Source organism: Centropristis striata, unplaced genomic scaffold (assembly GCF_030273125.1).
Source record: "Centropristis striata isolate RG_2023a ecotype Rhode Island unplaced genomic scaffold, C.striata_1.0 Scaffold_25, whole genome shotgun sequence".
Classification (NCBI taxonomy): domain Eukaryota; kingdom Metazoa; phylum Chordata; class Actinopteri; order Perciformes; family Serranidae; genus Centropristis; species Centropristis striata.
In genome coordinates this window covers 467,634-490,000 of record NW_026739041.1, presented here as the reverse complement: position 1 = coordinate 490,000, position 22,367 = coordinate 467,634, and the positions used below count along the sequence as shown (strand labels likewise).

General features: G+C 42.4%; 1 pseudogene; it reads left to right on the top strand.

Moving 5' to 3' along the window:
- Window positions 1–22,367, top strand: part of LOC131967728 (antigen WC1.1-like) — a 291,010-nt pseudogene that overhangs the window by 215,733 nt on the left and 52,910 nt on the right.

Genomic DNA, 22,367 nt, shown 5'->3' with positions numbered 1-22,367 from the left:
CTGCTCCTCCTCTCCTCCTCCTCCTCCTGCTCCTCCTCCCCCTCTTCCTGCTCTTCCCCCTCCTCCTGCTCCTCCTTCTTCTTCTCCTCTCCTCCTCCTGCTCCTCCTTCTGCTCCTCCTCCTCCTGCTCCTCCTCTTCTGCTCCTCCTCCAGCTCCTCCCCCTCTTCCTCCTCCTCCTGCTCCTCTTCCTGCTCCTCTTGTCCTCCTCCTCCTCGTCCTCCTGCTCCTCCTCCTCCTCCTCCTGACCATATTGTCCTCCTCCTCCTGCTCCTCCTCTCCTCCTCCTCCTTCTCCTCCTCCTGCTCCTCCTCTCCTCCTCCTCTGCTCCTCCTCCTCTCCTCCTACTCCTCCCGCTCCTCCTCTCCTCCTCCTCCTCTCCTCCTCTGCTCCTCCTGCTCCTCCTTCTCCTCCTCCTGCTCCTCTCCTCCTGCTCCTCCTCTGCTCCTCCTCCTCTCCTCCTGCTCCTCCCCCTCCTCCTGCTCCTCCTGCTCCTCCTCCTGCTCCTCCTCCTCTCCTCCTCCTCCTCTCCTCCTTCTCCTCCTGCTCCTCCCCCTCCTCCTGCTCCTCCTGCTCCTCCTCCTGCTCCTCTCCTCCTCCTCCTCTCCTACTGCTCCTCCTCTCCTCCCCCTGCTCCTGCTCCTCCTCCTCCTCCTCCTCCTGCTCCTCTTCCTCCTCCTGCTCCTCTTCTCCTCCCCCTCCTCCTAATCCTCCTGCTACCCCTGCTCCTCCTCCTCCTCCTGCTCCTCTCCTCCTCCTCCTCCTCTCCTCCTGCTCCTCCTTCTCCTCTTGCTCCTCTTGCTCCTCCTCTCCTCCTGCTCCTCCTCTCCTCCTCCTGCTCCTCCTCTCCTCCTCCTCCTGCTCCTCCTCCTCCTCCTCCTGCTCCTCCTCCCCCTCTTCCTGCTCTTCCCCCTCCTCCTGCTCCTCCTTCTTCTTCTCCTCTCCTCCTCCTGCTCCTCCTTCTGCTCCTCCTCCTCCTGCTCCTCCTCCAGCTCCTCCCCCTCTTCCTCCTCCTCCTGCTCCTCTTCCTGCTCCTCTTGTCCTCCTCCTCCTCGTCCTCCTGCTCCTCCTCCTCCTCCTCCTGACCATCTTGTCCTCCTCCTCCTGCTCCTCCTCCTCCTGCTCCTGCTCCTCCTCCTTCTCCTCCTCCTGCACCTCCTCTCCTCCTCGTCTGCTCCTCCTCCTCCTCTGCTCCTCCTGCTCCTCCTTCTGCCCCTCCTCCTGCTCCTCCTTCTCCTGATCCTCCTCCTCCTCTCCTCCTGCTCCTCCTCCTCTGCTCCTCCTCCTTCTCCTCCTCCTGCTCCTGCTCCTCCTCCTCCTCTCCTCCTCCTCCTCTCCTCCCCCTGCTCCTACTCCTCTCCTCCTCCTCTGCTCCTCCTCCTCTCCTCCTGCTCCTCCCGCTCCTCCTCTGCTCCTCTCCTCCTCCTCCTGCTCCTCCTCCCCCTCTTCCTGCTCTTCCCCCTCCTCCTGCTCCTCCTTCTTCTTCTCCTCTCCTCCTCCTGCTCCTCCCCCTCCTCCTCCTTCTCTCCTCCTGCCCCCCTGCTCCTCCTCCTCCTCTCCTCCTCCTCCTCCTCCTCTCTTCCTCCTGCTCCTCCTCCTCCTCTCCTCCTCCTCCTGCTCCTCCTCCTCGGAGGCGCAAAGTAAGAACAACTACACTGTTGCTTTAAGAAAAGGGTTTTTGTGTGTGTGTTATTTCTTGACAGTAAGTTTTTTTCAGTTATATATCATTTATTTATTTAGACAATGTAGACTGGTCTTAAGACAAATATTTATTTTTTGTTTTCCTTGATAGTTAAGAGATTAACAAGATTTTATTGATTGTGAACTGTAGATTAATATAATTTAAGTTATGTTCATGCAATGGATCATTTGTTAATTAATAAAATCCAGTCATTTATTCTGTAAATTTCCAAAACGTTTCTTCAGTAGTTTTTGAAAACAAAGGTTTGACCGTATATCAGGTGAACTTTTATACCCTATTTTGGCTGCAAGCAGAAATGAGTGAAACAGAGAATGAGGCATTCTGTAGAACAGAAAGAAAAACATTGTAATGTATATTTGGAAATGGTGGACTTACTGATGAATATGAACATGTTGGAGGATGCATGCAGAAATGAGAAAACTGAAAATGAGGCATTCTATAGAAGAGAAAGAAAACAGTAATGTAGCTATATTTGGACTGGTGGGCTTACTGGTCAATGTGAAGATGTTGGATGCATGCAGACAATCAGAAAAGGAAGAGTTCTATAGAACAGAAAGTTGTAACAGGCTGAATGTTGTTTATAATGTTGTGTTGTAATATAATGGTGAATATGAGAATACACTTTCTATTTCACTGTAATATTACTGGGAAGTGAAAGTTAATACAGTCAGTACACTTTTTTTTTGCATTGATCATTGAGCCGACCTATTCATTAGATTCACATTCACAAGAAATGTAGCCCCGACCCCGTCCATCAGTTTGGTCTTTTTAATGTCCCGTCCCAGCAAATAATGTACATGCAGGTTATGCTGTTATATTGTCCCTACCAATGTTGAGACCAAACCTACGCCCTTGCTGACAGCTGACAGATATGAATGTTTTTGAGAGGTTCCACAGTAACGTGGAAGTTCTAAGACAAGAGTGAATTAACAGTCACTTTCTGGAGGTTTCTTTTTCTCTTTATTCACCAGCAGATTTCTGTTTGACAACTAGTTCCCTTACTTCTTTAACTGTTGCTGTTCAAACATTTTAAACTGTGGTGGTATTAATAATAATATAATTATAATCATTAATAGTAATAATGATAATTATTATTACTATTAATACAAGTTATAATAATAATACTAATAATAATAATAATTATTATTATTATTATTATTATTATAACTTGTATTACCTTGACAAAACAACCTGAGAGAGTTCATTCTGTCCACAGCTCCAATCATGCTGCTTTATTCTGATGTTTATCTTCTGATTTTGTTGTCAGGACTCCAGGCTGAAGGAAAACTCAACTCACCAGGTAGAGAAGAGAAATATAAAATAGAGAACAGAGAAATAATGAATCATTAAAGCAGAATAAGCAGCCAGCTGTAGCTGTTTAATTCAAATTAGATTAACTTCTTTTACTGATGACTCTCTTGTTTGTGTTCAGAGCCTTTCAGGTTGGTGGGAGGAGACAGTCGCTGTGCAGGAACACTTGAGCTGAAACGTGAAGGACAATGGAGACCAGTGTTTGACTATGGCTGGAACCTGAAGAGAGCAGCAGCTGTCTGTAGAGACTTAGACTGTGGTTCTGCTGTTTCTGTAGAACATAGAGGGGAGTCCTCAGACAGATCTGTGTGGGAGATCAGCTCTAACTGTGTCCATTCTGGATCTGCTCTGAGGGACTGTGCAGCATCATCAGATTATGACATCTTCTCTCAGTTAATCCTAGATCTCACCTGTTCAGGTAATGGACGTAGTCACCTTGACGTCACCCATTGGTTTGCGGTCTGCCTGTTTGAATATGTGTAAAGTGAATGTTACTAACCTTAATAACATGAAAATATCATTATCTTGAAATAACAAGATAATGTCATGTAATAACATGATAAATATATTGTGCAAACCTGAAAATATATTGTTATAACAATAAAGTTATATTTTACTTGATCTGGAGTTTATTAAGTTATGAGTCTTGCCATATAATGCGTGTCCTCCTAACTTTGTCTCTGGATATCCAGGAGTGAAATGCTTTAACCAGCTCATATTTTAGACTGTTTTGAGAGGACAGTTCATACATTAATACTTACCTGGTCTGAGAAAGGAACGATGCAGATCTCTGCAGGTAATAAAATATAGTCCCACCTCTGCATATTGCATCCATAACTTTATCTCAGCACATATATTGGGCCATTAGATAGTGTGAGTTACATTCATTTAATAACAAGGTAAGATGATTTAGGGATGATGCATCTAAAATAAATAAAACTGCTACAGGAATGAAATGGTTTTATTATCAACAGATATTTGACCGACTTTGGCAAAAAAAAAAACCCTGCTGAGTCTAATAAAACATTGATGAGTCTAAACTTTTATAAACTAAAGACAGCAGGTTATATATCACCATTGATGAAGCACACAAAGAGCGTTATATGGTTTTTAATTCAGACTTTACAGGAGAAATCATTGCAATGTAGTTTTTGCTGTGGTGCTCCTGCGAGGGGCAGCAGATCTCTGCAGGCATAACTCAGCAAACACCGGTAGCCAGTGTCTGACAGCAATGTAAGGTCGTCACCAATCAGCCATAAAAAGGTGAGTAAAATGAAGATGGCCTTGTAGTTCCGGCTCGTGTTTGGTCAACCAAGTGTGGAACTGAACATAGAACATTTAACAGTACACGAAGACACAAGTTGGTTATTTCTGCGTCGTGTTACATCCAGTCAGACGGAGTTCAGTGTGTTCTGTCGCAGCAGAGCGTGCCCCCTCTAGACCTGAGTACTGCAAGGACACAACTGACCTCCAGGTGTGATCAGCTTTTAGCGTAGTTTAGGAGCTACAGATCATACAACTTTACTTTTGTGTCACTATGTGTTCCTGCTACACAAAATGTGTACAAGTCAGCAGGTCTGTGATGTTGTGTGGTTTGAAAACATTCACACTTGTTATTGTTCCAATGTTGGAATTCTGCTCCATCCAGTTTGAATCACTGATTTGTTGTTTCGTGACATCTTTTTATTTAGTGCCTGGTGTCTTTTACCTCTCTGTTTCTCTTCTCTCTCCTCTCCAGACTCTGTCAGGCTGGTGAATGGGACCAGTCTGTGCTCAGGCAGACTGGAGCTGAAGTCTGACCAGTCTAACCAGAGCTGGTCCTCAGTGTGTGAAGCTGACTTTGACCAGCAGGATTCAGAGGTAGTCTGCAGGGAGCTTGGCTGTGGGGCTCCTTCAGTCCTCCAGGGGGCGCTCTATGGAGAAGGGGAGGCTCCAATGTGGACCAAAGAGTTCCAGTGTGGAGGAGATGAGTCTGCTCTCCTGGACTGTAGAAGCTCAGGCTCAGATAGAAACACCTGCTCACCTGGCAGAGCTGTTGGACTCACCTGTTCAGGTAGAAGAGGAGCTGCAGCTTTCATTTGGTTCATTTCTGTTCTCATCAAACTCACTTTATTCTTTTACTGATGAGTCTCTTGTTTGTGTTCAGAGCCTGTCAGTGTCAGGTTGGTGGGAGGAGACAGTCGCTGTGCAGGAACACTGGAGGTGAAACAGGGAGAATGGAGACCAGTGGGTGACCGTTACTCTGACTGGACCCTGAAGACAGCAGCAGCTGCCTGTAGAGAGTTAGACTGTGGTTCTGCTGTTTCTCTAGAATGGAGAAGGCAGTCCTCAGACAGATCTGGGTGGCAGAGCAGCTCTGACTGTGTCCAGTCTGGATCTGCTCTGAGGGACTGTTCATCTTCATCTTCATCTTCCTCTGAGTTAATCCTGGGTCTCGTCTGTGCAGGTAAGCCTGTCAGTGACATCATCTATGACATTATGAATGAGAGAAATGGTTCCAGTGAGTTCCTTCCTCTGTCACAGTGACAGTCAGTGGTTTATAATCTATATATGTTATATCTTCATATTTGTCTTTGTTTATCCTGGATCTCACCTGTTCAGGTAAGCCAAGAGTTTCCGTCAGAGTATTGTAAACCCGGCTGCTAGCAGAGCTTTAGTGGACTCACATCCTAGTTTCAGGGAGGATGAAAACTCATTTTGTGCAGATATTTGAAAGAAAAGAAACTGTCTAACATTACAATACAGTGAGACAAACTGCAGGGCACACACACACACACACACACACACACACACACACACACACACACACATCCAGGACGTGAACCATCCTCTGACTTCAAGACAGATGCAGCTGTAACAGAATTCAACCCAAGTCAGTGAGGTAACGTTGAGCTCGCTAGTATTAATGTGAACATTAACAGTTAGTTCACACTCGACTGATGAGAACGATAACGGTTCAAGTTAAAGCTAGCTAACAGTCAGCAGCAGACATTTGGATTCATGGCTACAGCTCAACGTTTTCCTCTACCTTACTAACTTTACTCCTCTTTATCTCCTTTAAACATAACAAGGCTGCAGTCAGATCTCTCCATCTCATTCTGTCATTGGCAACATGCTGCAGCTTTTCTCAGTACAGGTGCATCGTCTCCAGCAGCTCGTCCAACTCAGACGCAGCAGCTAGCAGGCTGTTTCTAACTCTTGGTGGCTCCGACCCCGCCCCTTATTTCAAGCAGTCATGCACACAAACTGAATCTGCATCATGTTCCATATGCATAGAAATCAGACCACATGCTAGTTTTTACACACGAAAAAATGATTTTAATTTCATGTAGCTGCATTTAACATCAACATGAAAAAGAACACGTAAACTATTGAATGAAAATGTTTGTTTGTTTGTTTTTATTTAGATCCCCATTAGCTTTTGCAAAGCAGCAGCTATTCTTCCTGGGGTCTATCATCATATTTCAGTGTGACAAATACAATGTAGAAATACACAGAATGATAACAGACATGACATACATTATATGAATATATAACATGAAACAAAAAGAACACACAGACAATACGTAAGTACATTTCACATAAAACATGATTGACATCACAAAACAAATACAAAACAACACAAAACAACACAAAAAGACAGCTGCGTCAATTAAAGTTGATACTTAGATAATGACTTCTAAGTTGTTTCTTAAAGCTAAGCTATATAGATTTAATTGAGTAATATGATAAGGGAGTGAGTTCCACTGTTGCATTGCCCTATATATATATATATATATATATATATATATATATATATATATATATATATATATATATATAACTGTACGATGAATCATAGTCTTGGATCTTGGAATATGATAAGGGAGTGAGTTCCACTGTTGCATTGCCCTATATATATATATATATATATATATATATATATATATATATATATATATATATATATATATATATATATATAACTGTACGATGAATCATAGTCTTGGATCTTGGAAGAGTGAAACAACCTCCAACATGCCTTGTTGAATAATTATGTGCCTCTGAACGTCTAAATTAGACAAAACCAAAGTCTGCTTTATCACCGTTTTATTTATTGTGAGATTAAGCTTTGGTTTTGAACTTAAAGAATGATATGTACCGATTACTATACAATTTGTTTTAGACACATTCAAGATCAGTTTATTGTTATTGATCCAGGCAACCACCTGAGTCATCTCACTGGCTAAATTTACATTTAAATTATCAACTGTTGCTGCTGCTAAATATATAGTGGAGTCATCGGCATACATTGAGATATGAGCTTTGCTTAATACAAGTGGAAGGTCATTAGTAAATATAGAATAGAGGAGTGGCACCAGGCAACTGCCCTGAGGGACTCCATGCTTCACATTAATGATGTCAGAATAGCTTCCATTGAAGTACACCATTTGCTTTCTATTACTTAAATAGCTGTTGACCCAGAACAAAGCAGACTGAGTGAAACCATAACATTTCAGTTTTTCGAATATTAATTCATGATTAAGAAAGTCAAATGCTGCAGACAAATCCAACAGGGTGGCACCTATAATGTGTTTCCGTTCCATTTCCTGAAACAAGTCGTAGCAGTTGTCGCAGCAATGTTTACTGCTATATGCAGGCTGAAAATTGGTCATTAAATTATTTTGGGCAAAGTAAGACTAAATTTGTTCATGTACAATTTTCTCCATTATTTTACTTAGAATCGTTAATAGGCTAATGGGTCGACTGTTGGTCTCAGACAACGGTAGTCTATTCTTTTTTGGTATAGGCACTTCTTTGGATATTTTCCATGATTGTGGACACTTCTTTCCTTGAAGCATTGATTAATAATGTGTGTGACCATAGGTGCAATTAGTGCAGTAATAGGTTTGAGGAGTTTACCATCAAAGTCATCAACTCCTGGAGATTTATCCTCGCATGTCATCAGCATCAGTTCAGTTTGACGGGGACTTTGACTTCAACGGAAGACTCAAAAGCAAAAACTCAGAAGCAGGAAGTATAACAAAAAGTCTTTACTTGAATGAAAGGCTGAACAAAAAACGCTCTCAAGGAGGCTGCAAAAATACAACATAAAGCGCTCACACAGGAGGTTACCACAAAAGGCTCACTAATAAGGAAAACAGAAATGAGACCCAAAACCTGGTTTTCCTGGACGTGGAACATGCATGGTAGACACGACAAACTGACACGAGACAAAGGGAGACAGGGTCTATTTATACATGAGGGAGGGGAGCCCAGGTGAGACGAATCAGGTAACGAGGAGACGATCACAGTGGAGGGAAAACTCACAAAGGGAGGAAGTGAAGAGCCTGAAACAAGATGGGAACAGGTGAGTACAAAATAAAACAGGAAGTGAACGACAAGACCAGACATGAGTGATTTAACTTGACATGAAAGTGCTCAACAGAATTAACAAACTTTGCGTGACATAACAGTACCCCCCCTTCTAAGGACGGCTCCTGACGTCCCAGGCACCTTAGGCTGGTGTCTGTAAAAGTCATCAATTAAGGTCCGATCCAGCACGAAACTGGATGGGATCCAAGACCTCTCCTCCGGGCCATAACCCTCCCAATCCACCAGGAACTGTCTCCCTCGTCCTCTCTTACGGACAGCCAAAAGCTTTTTGACCGTGTATGATGGGCCACCATCCACAATCCGGGGGGGTGGTGGGGGCTTGGAGGCGGGAACCAAGGTGCTCTCGGTGAGTGGTTTGACCTTGCTCACATGGAATGTGGGATGTACTTTCAGAGATCTAGGGAGTTTTAATCTCACAGACACAGGATTAACCAAGTTGGATACTGAAAATGGACCAATAAACTTGGGCGCTAACTTACGTGACATGACACGGAGAGGTAAGTCCTTGGTGGCCAGCCAGACTTTCTGACCTGGCCTGTAGCAGGGAGCAGGGCGTCGCTGCCGGTCTGCAACCTTCTTCATCCTCGTGGCGCTTCGCAGCAGGGCCTTGCGAGCTGCAGCCCAGATGCGGTGCCAGCGGCGGACCAAGGCATGGGCAGAGGGAACCGTGATTTCGCTCTCCGACTCTGGAAATAATGGGGGCTGATATCCATATGCACATTGAAAAGGTGAGAGACCTGTAGCAGAGGTAGGAAGAGTGTTGTGGGCATATTCTACCCACGTGAGGTGCTTACTCCAGGAGGCCTGATTCTGGGAGACTAAGCAGCGGAGACAGGTCTCCAGCTCCTGGTTGAGCCTCTCAGTCTGGCCATTAGACTGAGGATGATAACCAGAAGTGAGACTGACAGAGGCTCCTAGGAGATGGCAGAACTCCTTCCAAAACTTGGAAATAAACTGCGGTCCGCGATCTGAGACGATGTCTCTGGGGAACCCATGGAGCCTGAAAACATGGTTCATCATGATGTCTGCTGTTTCTTTGGCTGAGGGGAGCTTGGGTAGAGCAATGAAGTGAACCATTTTAGAAAATCTGTCCACCACCGTCAGCACAGTGGTGTTACCTTCAGAGTAGGGGAGACCGGTGACAAAGTCCATGGAGATATCTGACCAGGGGCGTTGCGGGACAGGGAGGGTCTGGAGCAGTCCCATCGGGGCCCTGGAGGAAGACTTGTTTTGTGCACAGACCGGACAAGCCCCCACGTACTCCTTGACTGCCTTTTCCATGGCCGGCCACCAAAACCTCTGCTTAATGAAGAACACCGTTCTCCTTACCCCTGGATGACAGGTGAGCACCGACGTGTGAGCCCAGTGGATTACCTGTGGACGGAGGGACACAGGGACAAACAACCGGTTTCGTGGGCAACCACTGGGTGCTGGGCTCACCTCATTAGCGCGCTTCACCTCTGATTCTATTTGCCAGGTAACCCCTCCTACCACACGGTTAAGTGGTAGGATAAGTTCAGGTTCCTTGGCAGCAGGCTCAGGGTCATACAGACGGGACAGGGCATCAGGCTTGGAATTCTGAGAACCCGATCTGTAGGAAAGCGAGAAGTTAAACCGATTGAAAAAGAGGGACCACCTGGCCTGGCGAGAGTTCAGTCTCTTGGCATTCTTTAGGTATTCGAGATTTTTATGGTCTGTCCATACCAAAAAGGGCTGCTCAGCTCCCTCCAGCCAGTGCCTCCACTCTTCTAATGCCACTTTGACTGCTAGAAGTTCTTTGTTGCCTATATCATAATTCTTCTCCGCTGGAGTCAACTTACGTGAGAAGAAGGCACAAGGGTGGAGTTTGTTGTCCTTGGCCGATTTCTGTGACAGGATGGCTCCGAGGCCGACATTTGAAGCGTCCACCTCCACCACGAACTGCCGCTGAGGATCAGGAACCGTGAGTATGGGAGCCGTGGTGAACTTCTCCTTCAGCAGCTGAAAAGCTCGCTCAGCCTGAGGATTCCACACAAATGTAACATTGGAAGAGGTGAGAGCATGCATAGGGGCCGCTATGCTACTGAAACTTCTCACAAACCTCCGGTAAAAATTAGCGAACCCTAGGAACTGTTGCAGTTTTTTGCGGCTGGTTGGTGTGGGCCAATTGACAACGGCACTGACCTTGCTAGGGTCCATCTGGATCTGGTTGGCTGAGACAATGAACCCTAGGAATGAGGTAGTATTTACGTGAAATTCACACTTTTCAGCTTTCACAAACAAGTTATTCTCCAGAAGCTTCTGGAGGACCTGTCGGACGTGCTGGACATGAGTCTTCTCATCAGGAGAGAAAATTAAAATGTCATCCAGGTATACAAACACAAACCTGTTTAAATAGTCTCTGAGCACATCATTGACAAAAGCTTGGAAGACTGCAGGCGCATTAGTTAAACCAAAAGGCATCACCAGATACTCATAATGTCCATGAGGTGTGTTAAAACCAGTCTTCCATTCATCCCCCTCCCTAATTCGAACCAAATGGTAAGCATTACGGAGATCTAGCTTAGTGAAAATCTTGGTATCCTGTAGGAGTTCAAAAGCAGAGGAGATGAGTGGGAGGGGGTACCTGTTTTTAACCGTGATGTCGTTCAATGGGGCATAATCGATACAGGGCCTGAGAGACCCATCCTTCTTCCCTACAAAGAAGAATCCGGCCCCAGCCGGTGAGGAGGAAGGCCGAATCAATCCAGCCTTCAACGAGGAGTTAATGTAGTCAGTCATGGCCTCTCTCTCAGGACCTGAGAGAGAGTACAGTCTGCCTCTGGGAATGGGAGCCCCAGGGATCAAGTCTATGGCACAGTCATAGGGTCTATGTGGGGGAAGTGATGAGGCCTTAGTCTTGTTGAACGCCTCCTTGAGGTCAAGGTAACATGGCGGTACATTGGTCAAGTCTGGGAAGTCAGAGTCCCTGTCATGCTCCACTAGTTCGGTCTTGGTCTGGATATGATTGATAGCGAGACTGGCGTCAGTTGTGTGGATCTGGTCTCTCTTACCAGTACTGGTCTTTTTGAAACACACTTCGCGGCAATCTAATCCCCACCCCTTGATCCTGCCAGATCTCCAGTCTATATGTGGGTTATGTCTGGTCAGCCATGGGAAGCCTAATACGAGTGGGTGCTGTGCAGAGTTGAATAAATGGAATCTTATGCTCTCCGTGTGTTTATCGTCAAATGTAAGTGTGATGGGTTCTGTGGCATGGGTGACGTTGAATAAGATTTTTCCATCTAGCGCCCTGGCAGTAATGGGTTTAGGCAGGATCTCAGTCTTAATGTCAAGTTTTTTGACCATCCCCCAGTCCAGGAGATCTGCATCTGCCCCCGAGTCAACCAACCCCCCCAGAGTAACAGTCTGGTCACGAATAATTACCTGGACCTCAGTCAGGGTACGAGAAGGGAAGTTGAGGACAGAGGGTCGGCTCGCCAGCGCCCTCCCCCTCACTGGCGAGCCTGTCCTTTTGCCGGGCAGGATGACAACTGATGACCAGGATGGCCACAGTAGAAACAGCAGCCCTCCTGTTTACGACGCTGTCGCTCCTCGGGTGTGACCTTGGCCCTGCCCAACTGCATGGGCTCCTCGGGAACGGTAGCGAGCGCTGGTCTCTCTGGAGAAGGTTGCGGCTGGGGCTTTGATGTCCAGGCTGTCCTGGGAACCGGGGCAGACGTGCGCAGTCTTTCTCTGCGTCTCTCTTGAAGACGGTTGTCTATACGTGAGGCCATGGAGATTATCGTGTCCAGATCGGTGGGAAGCTCTAGGGGTGCCAACTGGTCTTTGATAGAGTCTGTGAGTCCGTTCATGAAAGCGTCGATTAACGCAGGTGTGTTCCACCCACTGTCTGCCGCCAAAGTCCGGAACTCGATGGCGTGATCAAATGGAGGAGTGATCAAAAACCCGGCTCATGGTATTGGTGAACATGGAGAGTGTTTGGCAAACGGCTGAGTCTCTGGACCATTCAGCAGTGGCCCAAGCTGCTGCTCTACCCGTCAAATGGGACATAATAAAAGCAATTTTAGCCTGATCAGAAACAAAGGCAGCCGGGTTGTGTTTAAAATGTAAGTCACATAGCACCAAAAATGGCCTACAGTTTCCTGAGTCTCCAGAAAACTTATCTGGGGCGGCCAGCCGAAGTCCAGAAGGCGGAGACTGGGCCTGGTCCAAAGCAGCAGCGTTTCCAGCAGCAGGTGTGTGTGTCGTGGCAGGTGGGGGCTCCGAGGAATCAGCCTTGAGGTGGTTGATGAGGAGATTCAGCTGCGTTGTCAGGAGGGTCACTTGGTTGGTGACCGAGGACTGGAAACCCCCCTGTTGCTCAGTGAGATCCCGGAGACCTTGTTGTATGGTGGACAGGTGTCCCTCGTGCTCATGCAGACGAGCACCCTGGGCTCGCAGGGCTGCCTTCACAGCTTCAGAGTCTGCTGAGTCCATCTCTGGTCAGTTTGTTCTGACGGGGACTTTGACTTCAACGGAAGACTCAAAAGCAAAAACTCAGAAGCAGGAAGTATAACAAAAAGTCTTTACTTGAATGAAAGGCTGAACAAAAAACGCTCTCAAGGAGGCTGCAAAAATACAACATAAAGCGCTCACACAGGAGGTTACCACAAAAGGCTCACTAATAAGGAAAACAGAAATGAGACCCAAAACCTGGTTTTCCTGGACGTGGAACATGCATGGTAGACACAACAAACTGACACGAGACAAAGGGAGACAGGGTCTATTTATACATGAGGGAGGGGAGCCCAGGTGAGACGAATCAGGTAACGAGGAGACGATCACAGTGGAGGGAAAACTCACAAAGGGAGGAAGTGAAGAGCCTGAAACAAGATGGGAACAGGTGAGTACAAAATAAAACAGGAAGTGAACGACAAGACCAGACATGAGTGATTTAACTTGACATGAAAGTGCTCAACAGAATTAACAAACTTTGCGTGACATAACACAGTTTTAATAACTCTAACATGATTGAATTCAAAACTATACGTTTTGCCTTCCATAATCTCGGCTATTAACTGAAGAGATAAGTCTATATTATTGGACCGTAAGCTGACACTACTTTCCAATTTATCTATTTTTGTCATGAAGTAGCTGTTTAAATGTTTTGCTATGTCTACTGGCTTTGTGAGAAAACCTCCCTCAGTTTCCTCTCAATAAATTGTTCAAGGTTTTCCATAAGTGTTCGCTATCATGTTTGATTTCATTGACTCTATCTTCATCATACAATTTATTTTTCTTCTTGTTAATTTTGGTTACAAAGTTTCTTAGTTTACAATAAACTTGCCAGTCAGATTTAAGACCTGATGAAATTGCTGACAATTTTGCTTGATCCCTTTCCTTCATCCTTTTAGTTCTTCGTCCAACCATGAGGTGTTAACATTTCTAACTGTAAACTTTCTGACTGGTGCATGATGGTTCACCACTGCCATAAGTATTCTGTTGAAAGCTAAAAGTGCTTCCTCTGGATCTTGAATTGAGAACACCTCAGACCATTCAGCATTCTTGATATCTTCTTTATATTTGTCTGGATTGAAATGATTGAAAGATCTTTTCTTTAATATCTTAACACCAGGCTTGGGAACTTTTGTTTTCCTTACGATAGCTACAAGGTTATGGTCACTACAACCTATAGGGACAGATATGGAGGCAGAACAAACCTCAGGTACATTTACATATATGTGATCAATACAAGTAGCAGCTCTCGTGCCGTCACCCTTCAAACTTATTCTGGTGGGTTTCTTTACAACCTGCTAGAAACTACAAGCAGCACATGTATCCATGAGTTTCGTTTTCATTGGACAACAAGAGGAATTCCAGTCTACATTCATGTCACCCAAAAAGTACACTTCATGATTAGTACTACTCACATGATCTAGCATACCACAAATTCTGTCTAAATAGCAGCTATTAGCATTAGGGGCCTGTAAAAGCATCCTAGTACTATTGGTTTAAGATGTGTCAGATGAATTTGTAACCAGAGTACTTCAGTATCAGATGTCATCAGGTCACCCCTAACTAGAGCAGGTATATGACTTTGAATATAACAAGCAACCCCTCCACCATATGAATTCCTGTCTTTAGAAAAAATATTATATCCATTTATCATCAGTGATGAATCCTCAAATGTAAATGAGTCTAAATGAGTTTCTGACTGATGTGTAAAGTATTTACCAACAATACATCAGCAACTTCAGTCAATTTATTGCTGATACTGCATATGTTCAGGTGGGCAATTCTAAGCCCTTTCTTAGGCAGCTTATCAAACATTACCAATTAAACCTTCCAATTTAGAAAACCCATTATCATAGCAAAATTACCAACTAAAATACACAGATACATTCATAGGATTCTTTTTATGATTTTGACCAAACAGAATAAAATTAGTTTTCTTAATGTTTAATGACAATTTATTTAATTTGAACCATTTTGCATTTTTTTCCAATTCCTCATTAACAACTTTCATTTTTTGGATCTGAGTGAGAGTAAAACAGACTAGTATCATCAGCAAACAAGATTTTTGATAACAGATCTGAGACATTAGTCAAAGCATTAAAATATATAAGGAACAATAATGGTCCCATCATTGATCCCTGGGGGACACCACATTTGGTCACAAGGGGGATTTACTCCCTTATATGCAACAAACTGCAGTCTATGTTCCAGATAACTAGAGAACCACTCTAACGCTTGATCATCAAGACCCAGGTGGTTTAATTTTTGTAACAGACTATAATGATCCACGGTGTCGAATGCTTTTGATCAGTCTGTGAAAATTCCTCTTGAAAGTTGTTTCTTATCCTTTGCTCTGTATAGCTCTTTAATAAAATGTGTAATAGCCATACCCGTAGAATGGGATTTCCTGAAACCATATTAGTGTTTGTATAAGATTTCATTTTCATCAAGATACTTTATTAGTCTGTTGAATGATAACTTCTCAAGAATCTTTGAAATGGTGGATAAAATGGAAACAGGTCGGTAATTGGTAAAGATGGCAGGATCCTCAGCTTTGTAAACAGGGAGAATTTTGGCAATTTTCAATTCCTGTGGCACAATTCCTTTGTTAAATGATGAATTAAATATATGTGTCAGTGGTTCAGCAATGGCATCAGACACCTCTTTAAGTAGCTCTGCATTGAGATCGTCATTCCCAGCAGCAGAATTCTTCAGAGATCCTAGTACCTTGCATAGTTCAAAGGAAGTGACAGGGCTAAATGAAATCCACCAGTGGGTGACCATGGCATAAATTGAAGGGGACTTTCATTCACTGCAGGTATTTTGGAGGCCATAGCTGATCCAATTTCAACAAAAAAAAACTTGTTCAATTTGTGGGCTGTTACAACAGGGTCCTTAGTGAGTGATCCTTCAACTTTAAATGCATTGGGAAGGGATTTCTTTGTTTTTGTTTTGTTGAGAATATTATTAATGGTACTCCAAAGTGCTCTCATGTTATTTCTGCTCTCAGTAATGCTTTTTAGCTCCTATGATAATGTGATTTAATTTATTTGTATATTTTTTAAATTCATTAAGATGAAATGGGTTAGGACTATAAAGAAATGTTTTATATAATGTTTGCTTCTTTCTAAGGGATTTTATAATTCCTGGGGTTATCCAAGGCTGTACTGGCTTGGAGTAGAATTAAGAGGCTGCTCTCTTCTCAGGAAAGGCAACATTATATGCATTGGTTATTTTATTTAGAGAAATAGTATACGCCTTCTGTGGGTCTTGATTGTCCAGAACATTATCCCAAGAGAGACGTTCTATCAACTCTTTAAATTTGCTGATGGTACTTGGTTTAATCACTCTATACGTCGGTGGACAGAAATTGGAGTCCATAATACCTTTTACAGAAGTCATGAGGAAAAATGGAAGGTGATCTGATATATCCATACAAAGTATCCCTGACTTAATTTTGTGTAATCTGTGCTGGCATTACCTCTAGCTGTCATATTGTGCTTTAAGAAACACTGATTGACATTTTTCAACATTTTTTACATTTTTATTGACAAAAGAACGAATCAATTAATCGTTTTGACAGATGAATCAATATTGAAAATAATCATTAGTTGCAGCCCCTATCTATTTTATCAAGTTGCTCACACCAGAAGGGTTTGGGTGAATTTAAGTCATTTTTCTGTGCTTTTGTACATACAGGACTTTATTTTGAAGAGGGGAAAAGTTTTTGCACTGCATCAACTGGCCTACCCCAATAGTTTGTTTTTCAAAGTCATCAGTTTTGGAGGGAGTGTTTTGTTTGATGGCTGCTTGGATCAATTTGAAAGTGTTGGTCATGAACGTTGGCTAATCTAAGTGAAGGGCAAACATAAGGCCAAACATGAGGCCGACTGCCTGGGGAAAGTCTTTAACATGACCCAGGACAGTACTTCCCTCCAGTACGACGGCAGTGGAGATGGGCTGGAGGTGCACTGCGTTTAGACCCTGCTGCTGAGTGTCTTCATCGACAACAGTCAGCAGCCCAACTGGCACTGTCACTTAAATATTTGACAACGCTATGAAACATACATTAAATATGATTTGTCAATAAATTGAGACCAATGTTCCTTACAAAGCAAGTGTTGTAGACCTGACTGGAGTCATCACCAAGTCCAATAGGAAGGCCTGTGAGGACAACAGAGCAGAGTGCCGTCACATCTGGCCACTAAAAACAGAGAACAGATGTATTTTGAGGGATGAGGGGGAATATGAGTTGATATACTGTTCTGTATTTCCTCTAATACTGCAGGCTTATATTAGGGACAGGGTTAATATCAACATTTCAATTACATTTCACATTAAATGCCGCGTTGCATGCATTTCATTGAGCAGAAAAAGCGCTCACTTAAAATGTGAAAACTACCATATTTTTGTACTTTCTTGTTCCTAAGAATGAGACACATAAAAACCTGCTGAAATTGAACAAAAACACGTTGGTATGAGCAGTCCAGGACAACTTGTATATGTGTTGTAAAAAGCATTATTTAATGGTTGAAGGGATGAAGTTAGTGTATTTATGGTGCATATCATTGGTATCATCACCAAGAGAACATCTGTCTGGCTCTCCACAGCAGCAACACAGCAGAGAGCTAGGCAGTGGGACTGCTATAGGACACAGGCCTGAGGTGAATTGCCACCACCCATTATGCTGGTGTTGTAATTATGCAACGGGGCGTCAACTATGTTGGGGCATCTAGTTACAGATACGAATTGCCTTCATCAAAGATCACCAAAAATGTTGGGGGTTAAGGATGGCTCTTTTATGAATAAATGATGACCTTGCACAGGGCGTCAAATATATTAATAAAAGGGCGTCATCATAAAAGCTATCCCTTCCATAAGGATACCAAATATGCAGGATGAACCTGAGCAACACTGGTGTGGATCTCACGGTTCAAAAGTGTGGTTAGATGGCTATAAGAATTATGAATAATTATCATAAATAATGATTAATTATAAGAAATTATATGACTTGATTTGCTCTAAGTCAGCTCGTAGGGGCACCATCTGTAAAACAGAAAAATATAGCCAATTCACCTAAATCAGTCTCATAAAGTTATTAAACTATCAATTTGGAACACTGATTATTAATTATGAATATAATTATAATCAAATTACCATATTCATATTTAATAGTGGTTGAAGGAATCGTGAATTCTTGTCAAAGAAGAGGATGGCATATCATTCATAATGTACAACATTAATTAGACAGCATTCATAATCAAAATGCATTTATTCTTAACAAGTAAAGCAAATAAAAGCACACATCTATAAAATAAGAACTACATTACAAAAGAGAGGGAATCGTGTGTGTGTGTGTGTGTGTGTGTGAGTGTGTGAGGGGGGTTGCCACTCCTCAAACAATGAGCCGTAAAACTCCAGCTGTGAGCCAGGTGACGGTCAGGTGACGAGTCAGGCCTGGTCATGTGGCAGGGTGAGCTGTGTTCAGCTCCAGTTAATTTAATCAGTGTGTGAGCAGGTCAAAGGTTAGTATAGTTAGTTGCAGTAAGACTGACTGTCTGTATAAAGCAAGATTAACATACAACTTTGATCGTAACACGAATATCACATAAATATACTTAAAACACACATATAAACCAAATCATTAATCACAGGTCAAATCCTTGTTGCTAAAGTCCTTGCTGATTTCTTATCTAAGCCCAGTTACATTACTCACAGTCCAGTTGGAAAAGGGGGAGGAATCCCTTTTAGTAGAGGAGGGGAAGGAGGAAGTTGAGTTCAATAATTTGCCGTCTTGCAAATTAAGCTGCTGGTTGTCCTTGTTGTTGAGTTGGAGCTTTCTCTGACAATTGCAATGAACTTTGTGTTCATTAATGCAACTTTGGTGTGCAGAGAAGTTCAGAGTTGCAGTTGTTCAGAATTCGTAATGGAAAAGGAGATTCTGGTTGTAGAAGGCCTCACCTCAGCTGCAGAGGATCTCAGCAGGGAGTGAGGGAGGAGGGGGGCTGGTGGATCCAGGCCTCTGGGTTCCCTCCTGAAGGAGATGCTTCCAAGCAGGAACGGTGGAGAGAGAGAGAGAGAGAGGGAGGGAGTACTGGCTTCTTTATAGCAGGCCAGTGGACCTCCTGTGGTGTCTAGAGTTCTTGAGATGGGGCAAAATGGAGGTGACTACCATTTTGTGAGTTGGCTCAGGAAAATGTCTTATTTAGTCCACAAATGTTAAAGTCCACAAATGAACCCAAAATTCACCTGTGGTAGAATCCCAACACTGGAGTGTAAATTACTCAAAATTTGGAAGAACAAAACAGAATCCTTACCACCCAGTTGATATGCTGCATCAGGTCTGTCAGTTTTTGTCCTGTAGTTCCTTTTTTGGACTTGAAAAGCTCGATGAAGCGTGGTGTGTGTTGGTCTAGGGCTTCATAGAAGTGTCCTTCAAGATTCTTACTGGCAACGCCATTAAACTCAGCAAAAACCTGAGAAATGGAGAGGGGAAGGAGGGAGAGGGATAGCAGCATTAAGCTGACCATCGTTCATTAATACTGTAGCAAATTAAAGACCTTCAAATATGAAACTACTACTGTACTTTGAGTGCATTAAAATATTTAAATGTGCAGAGGCATTCCTTATGAAGGCATGGGAATGGGCATGTCTGAGTGTGGCATCCATGTTTTAAGCGGTAATGCTTAAGCAAGTAGCCTCTTTTTTTTTTTTTAGCAGAAAATGTGCAGTACTGACAAGTCCACTGCATTAGATGTGACTGCTCTGGTAGACCTGAAAATACATGATCATTTCACCATTAAAAGCTAAAAAAAGTTCAATCGTTTTCTAAGAAGTCGCAAATTAAAATGCACAATTATTATTTTAATCACAAATTAAAATCTGTAATGAATTGTTTTGACATTCACGTACTAAAATGTGCAATAAAGTATTTTTAAATGTATGTAATTGATTATTTTTCAACAGTCAAGTTGAAATGTACAATGAATTATTTTTTAACAGTCAGTGCTCGATGAATAAATATTTTCAACAGTTACAAACTACAATGTACAATGATTTATTATAAACATTCAAAAATCGGTATTAATGCACTTGATCCATTTAATAACGGAGTTGTTTTTTAATCATAATCCAACTGTAGTGAATTTAATGTATGTCTGTTACCCCAAACCATGAAACAAAGACAAATATTGAGTATTTGTGTATTATGTGTATTAGGCATACAGTGAATACCTTTAATAGCTGAGAGTGGGATATGTTTGGACAGTTGACCATCTGCTTCAGCCTGAATGGAAAACTGTGAAAAAGAACACAAAATTAGAGCAACAATTTCAGAATATAGACACATAAATCAACACACCAGGTTATTATATCATTGAGTGTAATCCCTGCACTGTTGTTCACTGTATTCTTATATTTAGTTTTAAATTCAGTGATTAACTGTATCTAGGCATGGGACCTATCCGATCCAATGTCATTATCAGGTCCAGAATTGATCCAAATAATAGATCAGATTTCTAAGTGATGATACCAATTTACCTGGGGGTCTGGGGCCATGCTCCCCCGGATACATTTTTTGCCCTAAAAGCCTAAATTTGGTGCCTCTCACACCTTCTAATGCCACTATTCCATCTTAATCGTGGCATATTGTAATGAATTGTTGTAAAGGAGAATAAGGGTTCTTCTATGTTTTATTTAAGGCGTCATATTTTGACAGTCTTCTTGTAAATTCTGTGGTGCACTCATAAAACATCCATGTGCTCTTATTTTGAAAGCTACATGTGTTTGCTTTTATTTTGAAGGCAGGTCTGACACGTTCTTACCGTAACACTTAAATACAAGCACCGTGAAAACAAGTGGAGGCTGACTGACCGCAATGTACTTTGTTCTCTTCCTGTAACGTTAGCCAGCATTAGCTCTAACAGGCAGTCTGGCCCATATACCGTCTATGGTGAAACCTCACTCAGAAACTCCAGTGATGCTAACAGAGTGCTAGCGCCGAGAGAGCGGGAGACTGTTCACTGTTAGAGTTTAAAAATCTTCTTCTTTTAGACCTCGTCAAATGACGTTTATTACTTTTTCAATACTTTTTAATGACCTTATTTTTGGCTAATTTAATTTCCTACCTTATAAAACCCCGTGCCAACCATGGTATATAAGTTAATTTCCAAGTAAAACGCTTTACGTGATATTAAAATGGACTTCACTACACAGAATGCTCCGTGCCTTTACTCTCCCACTAAAGACGAGGTTTGACTTTGAGTCCAAAGTCCCGTCATTTGTAAGGTTCTAAGACGAAGCTGCAATAACACCCGGCAGCAAAATTAATTAACAACGTTAGCATTTTTAACGTGAGCTCTGTCGGCTCCAATACACACCCTTTGCTGAGCACACACACACACACACACACACACACACACACACACACACACACACACACACGGCGTGATCTGGACGGATGTATCCGAGCCCACTGTGAATTTAAAAACTTTATTTATTGAATATTTTCCCAAAAAGTAATACACGATGAACACAACAACGAACATACAGTCATAAAACCCCATCCCTCCCTCTCATAACCAACAGTAATCTCGGAGGAAAACAAATACTTGAGTAAATAAAAATAAAAATAAAATGAATGTATTAATTAATAAATAATAATAATAATAATAATAATTAATTAATTAAATTAAATCATATTAATAAATAAATTAAATATTTAAAAAAATAACAACAAAAAAATGGAGAGGAAATAAATAAATAACAATAAAACAATAATACACAATCATAATAATCATGAAAGTATACATATTTAAAATTAATTAATTAATTAAATAACAACAATCATAATAATGAAATAAAATTAAATGGACAGTTTAAGGCAGAGTTATAAAACGTGGTCACCATCCTATTTCTCTCTCCCAATTAAGTCATTACCATAGTACTCTAGCTGTGGTACCAGATTCAAGCCGTTCTGCAGGGGTAACAATGCCAGTGCTTCATTGTTCCCAGGCATTTGTATATTCATGTCATTCATAAAAATAAGGAAAGGCCTCCATATCTTATAAAAATCCTCAACTTTTCCTCCTACTATATAGGTCAATTTTTCTAGTGCCAAACTGCAAGACATCTCTTTAACCCACTGTCTAGAATCAGGTCTCTGAGTATCCTTCCAGGTCAAAGCAATTACACGCTTAGCTTGCAACAAACACAAATTGATTAGTTTGCGTTTCTTCGAATTTACTGGAAAATCTTCAGGGTATACGTATGTGTAATAAACACATTTTTGCTTCAATGGGAACAACACTATCTGTCAATTTAGAAATGAGTTCCAGCACCTCTTTCCAGAATACCTGAAGTTTTCGGCATTCCCACATACAATGATAGAGAGTACCAATTTCTTCAGTGCACTTACTACAAGTATCAGGGATCTCAAAGGTTAAAATGATGTAATTTAACTGGAGGAATGTAAGTCCTGAACAACCACTTATATTGCAATAATTT